Below are 12,511 nucleotides of genomic sequence, written 5' to 3'. Positions count from 1 at the left end.
ACGTTCCAGGTATGAAGCCACACACCCTGAAGAAACCTGGCACCCCTAATTTCAGCCTAAGGAAGTTGGATAACCCTGCCATTTGCTTTGAAGTTATAAATATTATTTCCTTCTGGGGACTAGAGGGGGAGAGAGGTACAGTTAGATTTCTTTTAGGAACTGAACACATTAGAAGTAACCTGCAGAATCAATACCAATTACTTGCAAGCAAGGGCTGAGAAATCATTGAAGCTATAGAGTGTGCGTGCAGGTGAATGGCTTAAAACAAAGAAAATACTGGGCTGGCCCAAAACTCACAAAACAGGAGCGAAGTAGCAAAGTCCTCTCCCACTTACTTGGATGCTTTGGTAATAATTAGTTCCATCAACAATCATAGCACTTAAAAAATAAATACTGCAGCAAGTAACTCCATATAAGAAGGCTATTGTCCAGACTCCCTGGCATGACTGAGGTTTGTGTTGTCTTTTTAGGAAACATCAAGGCATTCAGAAGGTGTGTAGGGACAGCTTATCTACATAAACCAGCAAACCTTTCATTCAATATGGAAGCTTTCTGCATGCCAATGTTATGTGTTTAGTGTCTCAAGATTCTATTTAGCAGATTTTCACTTTGAGGGGCTTGCTACAGCCTTCAGAGATTTAACTGCTAGGCTCTCCTTTGTTCAAAAGATTGAAACAATGCCTTTCAAAATCCTGGAATTCTTAAGCTTGTGTTTCACACTGACCAGAAAATAGGATTTCTTCCTCTTCTTATTGTCTTCCAGTACTACATAGCATGTGTCTATGAAGACAGGGGCCCTGAAAGCTCACTCTCTAGCCAGTCGTGATGGAGAGGTCCTGAGAAACTATTAGGTCTCTCTAGCTTCTTCAAGTCCATGACCGATTTCTGTTATAGGGCGTGGGGGAGGGAGAGATGCTGCAGAATTTCCTCATAGTTGACAGCCTTACTTACCACACAAGTACAGTGATAGAGAGACGATGCCTATGATTAAAGCTCATTTGAGAAGGAAAAGTTTTAGGCATGTGTGTCACCAGTATGAATAGCACAAAAGGTTATTATAGATCCCCTTGGACCATTATTTTCCTCGACTTCATTTTTGCTGTCTCTGGACATAAAATAGTAGGATTCTTAGTACTTGAAATATTTGTCTCAAAATGCAATGTCACCAAAAAAAAGCCTCCTCTTACTGTCTTACTTTTTTTTTTTTAATTTCAGAGCCTCTAATTAATATTTGGTAAGTAAGAAGTAAATGTCTAGCTACACAATGCCTGAAAATGAGAGCTCTTGGTAATTGCTTGGGGGAGAACTGAAACAGGGGAAGTGTGTCACACAATCCCATAATGGCCATCAGGCACTTTCCAAATGGGAAAGGTAGATGGGGAGAAGGAAATTTTGCTTAAGGTGAGTTTGGGATGTGTCAGAGTTAGGTTGTGGGAAATTAAAGTAATTTTATCGTATGTACAAAGCACTGGTAAGTTCATTTGCTGCAGACATGGTGAAATGCTCCTTGAAAAGTAATATTTTCTAAATGCAATATGCACTTCACCATTCATGTTTTTATAAATATTTTATTTATTTGTTTGTTTGTTTTGAGAGAGAGAAAGAGTGTGGGGGTGGGGAGCAGAGGGAGAGGGAGAGAATCTTAAGCAGGCTCACGACCTCAAGATCATGACCTGAGCCCAGAGCAAAAGTCAGACACTCAACAGACTGAACCACCCAGGTGCAAAGCATTACAAATATTAAGACTCAATAGTTATATTTACTTTTTCCTTTGAAATAAAAATAATTCTCATTTTAATTTCATATGTTGAGTTGTTAAAAGAACATTGGAAGAGGCAAATGGTCCATATATGTTTTTATCTCTATGAGTTTGTGCAGTTTATAGATAGACTCAGCAATGCTTTTGATGAGTGTTCTTGGTAGCATTAGGTGGCTTGTTAATGGAGTATTGACCCAACAATTTATTGAGACAAGTCCTTCTGCTTCACTCACTGATGTGTTTCATATTATAATTACATCTAACACTTTCCTTCACAACTTAAATTAGTATAGTTGGGTGGAACTTTAAGAAAGTATATAATAAAACTATGAGTGGAATTATTAATTATGGCAAAAGTGTGTTTTGAGAAGAGAAAGAAAGGTTTGTTACTTTCTAGAATTTTCTTTCTAGAAAATTCTGAAGTGTAATGATAATCTTTAAAAAAGAACATCATGAAGGGATAAAAGATTTTTGCTGGGACATAGAAAACAACAGAAATCATGTACTTACTATGTACAAGCACACAGGCCTGATGCATTTCATCCAGCTAACAGGAGAAAATAAGTGTGCAGAAAATCTGAATGAGACACGGCAGCTGGCAAACAAGGGGCAGAGGTTAGGCACTGAGAAGGTGTGGTGTGGGCAGCACAGAACTCTTCTCCCTAGAGAAGCCAAGAAAGACTTTCCGGAGAGATGGCTTTGAAAGGAGTTTTGAAAATGAGATGTAAAATATGAGGAAAAGTCTAGAAAAAGCAAAGGTTTTTGTATGGTGGACATTTTGATTTCAGCTCCTGGCTTTCATAGAACCCTGAGGCCAGACGGGAGGGGCATGTCATCTCAGGCCAAGAAGCTGTAGGTGTTCTCTACAAGCCTGGCAGTGGAATGCCATCAAAGGTTTACAAGCTGGGAACTATAATAATGAGTTCCATAAAGAACAACGTGGCAATCATGTGCTGGATGGACTCAGAGAAAGACCAAAGCCAGGAAAACTAAGAAAATGTTTTAACACTAATAAAAAAGGATTAATTGAACATTCTACCTGAGATTTCTAATAAAAATAAAGAATGGAATACAAAAGGAAATCACAAATCCAGTTCAACAAAGATTTAAAATTTGTAAGTGATGTGATAATCCTATTACTCATCCAATTGTTAGGAATCCATTAATTCTGAGTCTATAATTGGAACATTTCTAGAATTCTGCATTTTATTTGACATTAGTTTAACTTAAAGATTCTCTTAAGTGTCAACCAATCAATTTGATTGTGATTAAGAATTTCTTCTTAATTTGTAGTTTAATATTGACTGGAGAATGGAAGCTGGAAAGCTGTAGCCCATGTTCTACATTCGGTCCATATACACAACAAATTCAAATTTGATGACTCTAAAACAACCATTTGGTGTTTGCACTCCCAGTTTCTCATCTAGTACTTTATCAATGAGACTTCCAACCCAAATCACTGACCGGTATGTCCAACAATCTTCTTTAACACATGGAAAACTCTCAGGTGAATGGAAGTTGCTTGCATTTTTTTTCTCAAATGAAAAACAAATGTGTAGGAAAGATATTTATAATAATCACATGGCAAAGTGGATATGACTTTTCATTATAGTAAAATTGGATGAATCCACTTGATTCTTCCAACTGTTATTATCTTATTAAAAAAAAACTAGAAAATACTTCTAACTGGATATGTCCTTCAAGTAAAAACTGAAGAAATTTTAAGGGCCAACGTCCTCGTCAGTGATAAATCCAATTTCTATTGATGCAAATATCCTGGTGCCAAATATTTTCTTCATTTGGCCCATACTTGGTGGGTAAGTGGGTAAAACGAAGACTTCTGAATCAACCTGACTACTCCCTGAATCCTATCAAGGCTTCCATGGCAGCAAGGCTTTGTCAATCCACCTAACCTGTGGGAAATAAACTCATCTGTTGATTGTATAAATTGTACACAGTAAACGTGGTGTGCTTAGCACAGAGCCTGGCACATGGTAGAGGCTTAATAATGATTTGTTGAGTAAATGAATATTTTTACTCTATACGAAGTGGGCCATGAGATTTACTCACAAATTACATGGTAAAACTTCTCAAGTGCTGACCTCTGTGTCACTGATGAATGAGAGGAGAGTTGAAAGAAAAGGGAGAAATGGGTGAATATGGTACGCCCAATGAAGATGGGAAGATGTGATTTCTGGGTACAACCCTGGAAGACAGGTGCATTCTAGAGTTTCGCTTACTGATACTTATTTCCTACAGAGTCATACTCACGTGAGAGCCTGGCCATCCAGACCCAAGGCGAATGCAGGTTTTAGGGAACAGACAAAACTGGATTTAAGTCCAGTTTGGTTTACTCCCTAGTGGAGTAAACTTAAACATTCCATTTAAAATTTCTGAGCTTCAATTTCCTCATTTATAATGTGAATCTCATAGGGGTGTTATAAGAAATGATGGATTACTGTATCCTTCCATTCTATGTCACATGCCCATTTCACATTTTAATTGGGATGATTCTTAAAATCAGTGCTATGTCCACTTTGAGGGGAAAAAGTGGCACATAAAATGATGGGGCATCCTACAATAAATGGAACCTTAATTTGATGAAATACAGGAAGGTAATAAAGGCAAAGTGCTTCCCACAACATCTGGGATATAATAAACAAAAAACAAACAGTCTGGAAGGGGATGCTCAGTGCTGCTGTTGTTGCACTCTGCTACATCACATAGAAAAAACATCCCTTTCCTCATAAATGCTCACTGACACTCCAGCTCATATTAATGCCAACCAGATCACATTTTTGCAGAAGAGTAATTAAAGTCTTAAATGTCCTAGTTTCTCTAATCGTCTAAAATATCGTAACTTTTCAATGTAAAACAATAAAGTCCGTCCATGAGTACTGAGGGTCTGTGATGTGCTGAGCACTCTACTAGGCACACACTTCTATCATTTTTTTAATTTGACTTTAATATGATTTACCATCACCACCACCAACAGCACCATATGGCAGTTTCCCCATTTCCTCTAAAATAATTTACTGAGGCTTTAGTGTATCCAACTGACTGAACTCTCTATACTGAATTTTTCTCAAGGTTTCTTCAGGACATCAGAAAATAATGGAGATTTTTTTTTCAGGTGGCCCTCTACCAACTGGATATGAAATTTGATCAGCTGGAGGCAAGAGCAGATGGGGTTGAGCAACAGATGGAAAGATCTTGTTTAGGATATGCAGAATCATCCTGGCAAAATCAATCATACCACAGGAGTTAGTTTCAGTTTGGTTGAAGAAAATGAAATGAAGTAGACAATTGAGTTCCTGAGAAATGAATAAGGGCTCATACTCTAGAAATAGTCTTGATTAAGTGTCAATAAGACAGATGAGCTAATGACACTGAATTAGAAGTCTAAACTGTCATGCTTCTCAATGATTTAAGCTCTCGTTATTTCATACTTACTATGTGCCAGGCACTTTACATACATACCTCATTCAGCCCTCTCAAAAGCCCCATGAGACAGGCATCTTTCCCATTTTACAGAGGATGAATTGAAGCAGTAGGTTAATTGCTTCAGGTTACATTAGTCTAGGTGACAGAGCCAGGATTGGTGCTTGTCTGACTCCAGAACCTGCACAAACCATGACCTCTACTAGACTGCTTTCCGGTGTTAATTGGTGTTTGTACAAGAAAAAGTTAGAAGAGCAAATGGTCAGTTTGGAGGAGTCCTTGGGTCCTCTCCACAGTAACAATTAGAACAGACCTACAACAATTTGAATGACCTTTGTGGCATCTGGCCTGAATCCTAGCAGGAAACACATGACCCCCAGAGAAGGAGAGGCTCACAGGGACCATGCACCAGCTGTGGTGAATCACATGGACTCCCTATAGAAGCTTCACATCTGCTTCCCCCTAGAAGGTCCCCAGAATCCTGGAGCCATACTGAAGTGTGGCTTGGACCCAAAGAGCCCCAGGTACCCATTCATATCCAAACACACTATGATGAATCCTGTTTCCCCTTAGGGCATTCACCAAATGTGTGCCTCTGAGTTAGTGAGTAAGATTTGGAGTACCCACTTCCTTCACAACTGTAGATAAGCCACAAAGAAGAAAAATTCATTTCAGCCCAAATCTGTGCTGGCTCTAACTTTGAAGCAAGACTGAGAAGTGGAAGGGAATTATTAATTGACTGCCTACTACTGCCAGGCACTGTGCAGACCATATACTTGGGTGGAAGGAGGAAAGATAAGGCTAAACAGCAGCTGGACAAATGTCTGTCAGGTGCCATGTTCTTTATGTGTCATTTCATTTCCTACAGATTCTCTCATGTCACCAAGTCCCTGTTGACTATGAGGCCACATTGTCTGCTCAGCCAGAGATTCAAGAAGCTGATACTGGTTTTGATTAAGCAGAACATAAGCCCACTTTCTGAGAAGAATAATAGAAATGGCAAGCATATTCCCTTAAGGAAGCAAATTTATTTGTCCAACCTATTTTCCTCAAACAAAACAAGATTTTGCCATTTCTATTAAAACAATAGAATGAAAAAAATTAAATAAAAATAAGATAAAACAATAGAATGTATGTCTTGCTGTCCATACACAAATACCAAAAAAATCTTTGAGCCTTCAAGAAGGTAGAGGAATTCATTAAGCATAAGAATGAGGAATCTCAGGGTGCCCGGGTGGCTCAGTTGGTTAGGCGTCTCTCAGTTTTAGCTCAAGTCATGATCTTGGGTTCCTGGGATCAAGCTCTACATTGGGCTCCACACTCGGGCGGAATCTGCTTGAGGATTCTCTCCTTCCCCCTTTGCCCCTCCCTCCTCAATAAATAAATAAATCTTTTAAAAAAAATGAAAAATCTCTTCAGATGCAACCATGCCTGGTAGTATGAAAATAATGAATGCCTGTTAGGAACAAACATGAATTAAAGTTATAGGTGTAATGCACTGTAGGCATTAAATTAATAATAAATGACAACTAATGGATTGCTTTAAAACAATGGGACTATGAATATTCAAGACATATATTTCCACTTAAGAAAAAATGATATCAAAATGTACCATTGAACTTGTATTCTGGAACACTAAAAACAATTATATACCTTGAAAATACACACATACTGAAGAAATAGAATCTAAAATAGAACTTCATGAATTTAGTGACACACAGTTTTTCATATTGTAATAATTCTGAAATTGGGATGTGTCTTAATTGCAATGACATTTTATGGTCACTTTCAGCCAGGTGGCAGTTTGATGTAGCAAGCATCGCTTACAAACAGGTAAACATCAAACCTTATCAGCATCTTGCAAGAAAATTCCAGACAAAATAATGAAGCGCTCTTGTTATCCCCAGGAACCAATTGTCTGGGGATAGGAAGGGTGAAATGGTGCATTAGATGTGTTTAACAACATTTTAGAAGCAAAAGTAAGAAGTTGTGTGCCATTGCAAAATGATTTAAGAGCCCAGCACCAAAGAATTTTAGTTGTGTAGTGTATTTTTTAAGAGTTATTACATAACCTTATCTGCTGATGGCATAGAGATTTCTATTTTAAAACTTGCCATTTTTTAAAAAAAGGACATTAATTGCTGAGTCAAAAGGTGACTCAAATAGACTTCAAGTGAGTTTAGACTTAAGCAAGTTTCAGAAACAGCTTACCAATTTATTGTGCTTATTTTTTATGCGTGTGCAAGAAACGATTGTAAAAATCTAGAATACTTAAATTAATTCAAAAAGAGATCTTTCAATAAGTACAAATTTTTCAAGTGATACAATGTATCACATCTGTGGATGTGGTGGTATGTATCTTAGCTTTTCACAAAACAGATCTAACTGCTCACATCAGACATGATGAAATGAGGTTCATCAAAGGGTGTAAGAATGTTAGGAGATGGTCTTCAAATCCAGAACATATGGTACAGAAGAAATCAGTGCCAGCCTGGAAGTTTCTAGAGATTCTTGGTTTGGTTGTTTAATTAACTGGCTGAGCAACCTTGAGCAAGTCTCTTAGTCTCCCTGGACCCTATCTGTGAAACAGGGAGCTGTGCTAAGTAATTTCTGAGCACTGGAGAATCGACATCAGGAAACAGCTGAATCTGTCAGAAAAATAGAATCTACTCTGCATATTCCAAGGAGAAAGGCACTTAATGTAGGGTATTAGATGCTTAGAAAAATGGTGGGAAGTCTGATATAACTCACCACTACTGTCTCTTAGCTTCTCCACCGGTCGCCATGGAATTAGACACTGTCCCCCATGCCAGGAATTGCAGGAAACATCCACCTGTGGTCCCAGCTGCCTGCAGCATCCTCAAGGGGACTTCTAAAGGATATGACAAAATCTTGCATGTCCCAAACCCACACATCTACAGACCACTGCCCATACATATATCTCTTTCCCACCCTTCAGATCTCACATAGGGGCTTCTTGCTAGTGGCATCTAAAGTGGAACTCTGGCATCAAGGGACTTGGGGAAACATGTTCCCACACTGCCAGTCCTGTGCGATGTGGAGAGCACAGAGGGAGACGGGATTTGTGTTAAGGCACCACATAAGTGTCTGATACCCCAGCTGGGGAGCTAGGGGCTCTGGTGGCAATGCAGGTGTACAAGAAGTAAGGGACTGTGTAGAGACACAGTCAGACATCATGGGGAAGAAGGCCCATATCTGAATGATGCTTCAAAGGAAAAATTGAAAGATTGACTGTGGATTGCTCTTTCCATTCACATAGCAAGTCAATATAATCTATAAATCAAGTCTCTTTAACTCTTATACCAGCTGTCATGTCCTTCTTCCCTGGCTTTCCTCTAACAGGAACAATACCCCTGCCCCCTCTTAGTGCAACAAGAATGATTTGCTAGCAGAAGCTCTGTGAATCAGCCTTTGCACTGAACATGTTATATTGTTTGGGAACCTGGCTAAATTTTTCCATAACTGCTTTGAAAGTGATTTCCATTTAGAGCTAGGTGGAACAAATTTGTGCTGCTGGCTAAATCTTCTTTTTCTTTTTCTATGAACAGAATCTCATAAAAAGGACTATTGCTCTTTTGTACTTTTCTGTGATGCATTTTTGTGTTGGGGTCTATGAAGGAAGCCATCTAAAAATATATTGAGTGTTGTGAAAATATCCTCATAATTCTGCCAGAATTCAACTTTTTAAAAGTTGTCTTTTTTCTCCCTTTGTGCCTCTTTTTCAATTATTTCTTTCCCTTTGGTACACTGCCAGATTAATATTTCTGGGTCTTTCATAGGCCCCTACAGTGGCTGAAAGGACCCATCTCCCACCTGTGAGGGCCTCATTAAACTCCAGCAGTTTGATGACTGCATGAACTCAAGCACAGACACAGGGAGAGATGACCACTTTCAATAGAAAACCTAACATCACCAGTAGTTGGAATTCTAAATACTTTTTATGACAAGTATAATAGGCATTCCTCATGCTCTGTTTTGTGTCTGTATCTATGTTATGTTATACCAGACCCCGGCTAATAAAAATGCTGCTGTCTAGTTAGTAAGGGTTTTAGCTTATTTCAACAACATCTTAGTGTTGTTGAGCTATGTTTATCTTGAACTCTACAGAGGTGCTTGTTTTCATTGTAATTTAGCTGAATCAGAGACCTAGCTCTCTGCTTGCTCACAACCCTAACTAATTCATGTTTCTTTAACTTTACGTATCAAACTAACTTCACCTGAGGCTTGATCCTCTAATGAGGACAAGAAAAGACTTACCCCATATACCATACTGTTTCGTTCCCCAATTATTTGTCTCTATTCATGGATTTGGCAAGCCACAGTCTAGAACTGATCAGCCAGGACATGCTGTAGGCATCCAGCTATTGGGGTGAGGGAGGACCCTACTAGAGATGTGTTCTCATTGACTCAGAGGGAAGATTGCAAATATTTTAGACCAGGACGACAAGAGACCCTAAAGCCAGCATGGGCTAGGAGAAATGAGCAGAACTAGAGTCATGATGTTAGAGAGTCATAGAAGAAGTGTTTAGAGGTATAACAGGGACAGATCAAGTGTAACTCCTCATTCTAAGAGCCCATATACCATATAGTGGCCCGACCAGGATGAGACCCACATCTCACAACCAGCCAGTCTAATGCTTGCCTCAGTAGCTGCTATTCTGTTTAGTGGTTGTGAATGGATGTGAAAAATTGATGTGAATACTGTAAGAAAGAAGGTAGCTGTAACTTCCAAGTCCAATAACCTGTTTTTAATATTTTAATATTAACATTGTTTTATATAGCTTGAATTATGGCCGCTAGAAAGATAGGTCTAAGTCTTAAAGCTCAGTACCTGTGAATGTGGAAATAGGGTTTTTGCAAATGCAATTAAGTCAGGGATCTTGGGATGAGATTTTCCTGCATTCAGAGTCCACCCTAAATCCAAAGACTGCTATCATTATAAGAAAAAGGAGAGGGAGACATGGCATATAAAGACGTTGAGAAGAAGACCACAAGAAGATCTAAAGAACGCCAGGAGCCACCAAAAGCTAGACGAGGCAAGGAACACTTTCCCCCAGTGTCTTCAGAGGGAATGCAGCCCTACTGGCACCTTGATTTCTGATTTCTAGCCTCCAGAGCCGAGAGAGAACACATCTCTATGGCTTTCAACTACCAGGTTTATGGAAATCTGTTACAGTAGTCCCAGCAAACTCACACAATTACGAAAGAGTCCAATCTAAAGAGCAATCTGGGAAGAAGACTTAATCATTCCAATAGCTATTTTTATGTTTATTTTTACAAGGTATACCTCAAATGACATTACTTTGAACTTCTGTAGTAGGAAGGACTGTACACATAAAGGTTCCCCCTAGATGCTTTTAGCCCAAAGTCTACACTGAACATTCCCTCAAAGGCCCCACCTGCCTTCCCACTCCATACCCTTCCTCCACTATTGTAGCCACTGGTCTTCTCTCCGTTCCTGGAACATGCCAGATCTGCTCCTGCCTCAGCTTTGGTGCATACTCTTCTCCTGCTTGTTCAATCCCTTCCTCACCTTGCACCTCCTTCCCCAGCCTGAAATCAGCCCCAAAGTAGTACCTTCAGGGAAGACTCTGCTGACTCTCTAGTAGGTCAGTTGCCCCCTCCCAAGTCTTAGAGAAGATCTCCCAATGCCTTTCCTTCTCTACATGGAATTATCACTGTTCGCAATTCTATGTTTATGACATTACTAGATTTTTTTTTGTGCCATTCCCACTAGACTGTAGCTTCATGAGGGCAGGCATAGGGCTCTTTGCTCATTGTTACATTCCAATAGCAGCAGGGTCCCTGGCAGATTCAGGTTCTCATGGTAAATAAATGAATAGTGATATTTAGTCTTGGATGAAGCAGGGCCCATTGCTTACACTTGAAGCTGTCTATTATTCACATAGCTGTCTTGTTGTCCACATAGAAAATAGAAACTGTAGGAAAACCAGTACATAGCACTCCAAAATTAACTTATTTTCACAACATCTTAATTTTCCTCTGTGAATTTCTAAACAGATGAAAGTACCGCTCTCACTCAGAAGCATTGCAGAAATCAGTAAACATACCCCAAAGGGCCTTACACCTGTTACCACCTCTTCACTTTGTCATTGACTCTCATGGATAGGTCAGTTTGCCTTAATTATCTTTATTCATCTGTGTAATCAATAAACATTTGTTGAGTACGTAATAGTTTCTAAAGATTGTATTCCAAAATATTCTTGAATCTGTAGGAGAGGAAAGAAGATGAGAGCAGTAGCTCTGGTGGGAATGGTGGCAGTGGGGTTTCCAGGGCACTTATAAAGGATGGAAGGGGGGATCAAAATAATTATTTTTAGAGACTCCTGAGGGGAGTCTTAATGAGTGGGAGAAAATGGGTAAAAAACATAAAGGTTGGTCTAGGGCAGGGTTTCTCATCCTTGGCATTCTGGATGGGATAGCTCTTTGTTGTGAGGCTCTATGCTGTCATTTTAGGATGTTATTAACATCCCTGGCCTCTGCTCATGAAATGTCAGTGTGACTGCCAAAAAGCCTCCTGACATTGCCAAATATCCCCTGGAATGCATCCTTCCTTGCTGTTGAGACCCACTAGTCTAGGGAGCTGGAAGGAGCCTATCTAAGGCAGGGAGTGGGCACCTGGGTGGCTCAGCGGTTGAGCATCTGCCTTCAGCCCAGGACATGATCCCCGGAGTCCTGGGATCGAGTCTAACATAAGGCTCCTCTAAGGGAACCGGCTTCTCCCTCTGCCTATGTCTCTGCCTCTCTCTCTGTGTGTGTGTGTGTGTGTGTGTGTCTTTCATGAATGAATAAATAAAATCTTTTAAAAAATATAAAAAATAAAGGTAGGGAGTATCTGACTTACTATAAGCATTTCCATATAGCTCTTGAGAAAAGTGTTTAGATGGTAGAGCAGGGAGGAGGGAAAATGTAATACACGGGTCTTACACAAAGGCTTTGTGTGTTAGGCTAAAGAGTCTGGAACTTCATCCTGAAAGTTCTTGTAAAGAACTGAGGGATTTTACGTAAGAAAGGAATATGGGCTAATTTGTGTTTAAGGAAAATCACTCTGATCACAGTGGAAAAGATGAATGGAATGAGGATCAGATGACGGCTATAACCCAGGAGAGTAGTGATGAGTGAGAACAGAGAACAGGAAGAGAGAAGAGGCGTTCAGATAGATCTCCAGGACTTTGTCCAGGATGTTCTTGCCTTGGATGATCGGAAGGAAGAATCCTAAGTGTTCTCCAGTATCCAGTCAGGATTTAAGCCCCATGACTTCATGAACCC

At 39.6% G+C, this 12,511-nt stretch overlaps 1 protein-coding gene across 4 annotated transcripts in view; it reads left to right on the top strand.

Annotated features, from left to right (window-relative positions):
- CNTNAP2 (contactin associated protein 2) overlaps positions 1-12,511 on the top strand; it is a 1,981,926-nt gene that overhangs the window by 1,489,705 nt on the left and 479,710 nt on the right. The window lies entirely within an intron of this gene.

Source organism: Canis lupus, chromosome 16, assembly GCF_003254725.2.
Source record: "Canis lupus dingo isolate Sandy chromosome 16, ASM325472v2, whole genome shotgun sequence".
NCBI lineage: Eukaryota > Metazoa > Chordata > Mammalia > Carnivora > Canidae > Canis > Canis lupus.
The sequence above is the reverse complement of the archived record's forward strand: the minus strand, read 5'-3'. Positions and strand labels throughout refer to the sequence as shown.